This window comes from Physeter macrocephalus, chromosome 1 (assembly GCF_002837175.3).
Source record: "Physeter macrocephalus isolate SW-GA chromosome 1, ASM283717v5, whole genome shotgun sequence".
Taxonomy (NCBI): Eukaryota; Metazoa; Chordata; class Mammalia; order Artiodactyla; family Physeteridae; genus Physeter; species Physeter macrocephalus.
This window is the reverse complement of record NC_041214.2, coordinates 72,091,845-72,093,749: the sequence shown is the minus strand read 5'-3', so window position 1 is coordinate 72,093,749 and position 1,905 is coordinate 72,091,845. Positions and strand designations below refer to the sequence as shown.

The 1,905-nt window shown below is 49.3% G+C and overlaps 1 pseudogene; it reads right to left on the bottom strand.

Moving 5' to 3' along the window:
* Window positions 1-808: 808 nt before the first annotated feature.
* Window positions 809-1,662, bottom strand: LOC102986998 (tubulin polyglutamylase complex subunit 2-like; annotated as a pseudogene).
* Window positions 1,663-1,905: the final 243 nt, after the last annotated feature.

Genomic DNA, 1,905 nt, shown 5'->3' with positions numbered 1-1,905 from the left:
ATATCACATCACAAAACTGGAAACAAGAAACTTTATAGGAAACTGATGAAGATGAGAAACTTTATAGGAAACTGAAAATGAGCAAAGCAAGATCTGTTTGTGGTGAAGAATATAAAGAACATAAAAATGGATATTCAAGGTTTTTCATGGAACATTATAACCCATCAAATTAAGGTATCATTATTCTTTAACAAAAATTAACTGATCTGAGGAAGGGTAATGCAAAAGTATTCTAATGCAGTGCTGCCCAATAGAACTTTCTGTGATGATAGAAATGTTTCATCATCTCTGTGCTAATACAGACTCCACTAGCCACATGAATACTCCCAATGTGGCTAATATAATTGAGGAACTGCATTTTTAATATGGCTTAAATTTAGCTGCTTTAAAATGTGGCTACCAGTTGAGCAGCATAGTTCTAATGCCTCATAGGTCAAAACCAGTGGTTTCTATGGGGGACTTCTCTAATTACTGCTGAGGGGTAGGGGGTTAGAGTAGAAAGAAAAGAAAGCTCTTAATAGATCTACTCAGTCACTTACACAACACCTTACATTCTCCACAGCTTCCAGAATTAGTAGGTGGCACAACCTGCTGTAAGGGGTATGAGAGAAGGATTCTTGGGGAGAGCTGAGTATGCCCTTCCAACTCCTGGCTCAAGCCAATGGCAGTAAAAGGCCTAGGATTTTGTCACTCGGATGGGGAGAGGACTATGGTTCCATACACAGAATCTGAGGCTTGGGCCAGGCCTGGGGCATCTGTGCTTGGAAATCATCGCTGTGGGGCTGCCGGGGAGCTGGAGGTGGGGTGCTCATTTTTGGACAGGGTTTCCAGAGCCAGAGGAGGATTTAGAGGTGGAAGGAGGACCCGTGGGCCCTTTCTGGCCACCTGCAGGCTGAACAGGCCCTTTCTTTTTGGGATTAATGTCTTGTTCTTGCTCTTGAACACTTTGCTGGGATCCAGCTTGTTCACAAAGGAGTCGGTCTCTTCCGTGAGTAGGTTTGTGTTGTAGGTGATGGGTTTATACATGTTGAACCATTGCTTGGCCTGTGGGCTAATGCCATCGCTGGTGAAGGCGTACTTCCACTGGGGCAGGCCCAGGTGGGTGATAAGCAGGCGATAATAGGCAGTAAAGGTATCTGTGAGAAAATGCCAGTATAACGCTCTGTCCAGGAACCAGATCTCAGTGTCTTGTGCTAATGCTGGTTTCCCTCTTTTGTAGGCAAGGCAAACCTTCCCATTCAGGTTGCAAGGATCCAGTTCAAATATTGCACTGCGAGAATCAAAGTGAGGGTTCTCTGGCTGCTTCTCACTAGCTTCTTGTGTATCATCCTCCAGGTCTGCGTTAGAGTTGGTGCGTTCGGAAGAGAGTACATGGAAGACTGGTTGAGTTGAGTCAGTTTTGAGATGCTGTTAATTGCCATGCTGCCCAATGGAATGGTGTGTGCATCCAGCTTCACATTCCATGTCATGTGGAAGCCGTTGGTCATCAGGTAAAAGTTCTTCACATCCTCGGGCAGCGCACAGTTACTTTTTGTTCCCATGAAGAAATCATGTGACATTCAGCAGGCGTCTTTTCTATGATGGTCACCTCTGTCACACCTTGGAATGATTCTAGGATGTGGGTGACCCCCAAGGTCAGCTTCTCCGGTTGCGGCTGCCCAGCAGCGGGGGCGGTGTCTCCTCCACGGCTCGCGTCCCCGCTCCTCGCGCGGCTGGGAGAGCGGCGGGGATGGGGCGGGAGAGCGGGGCGGCCGGGAGGGCCGGACTCCACCCTGGAGGCGCGGCCGTCAATTTCACGGCATGCCGGGAGTTGTAGTGCTCGGCGCCTGAGAGCGCGGCGGGGCGAGATAGGGGCCCGGGCTCCTCTGGGAGTAGCAGTTCCGTGGGGCGCTTGTTCCCGCGGCC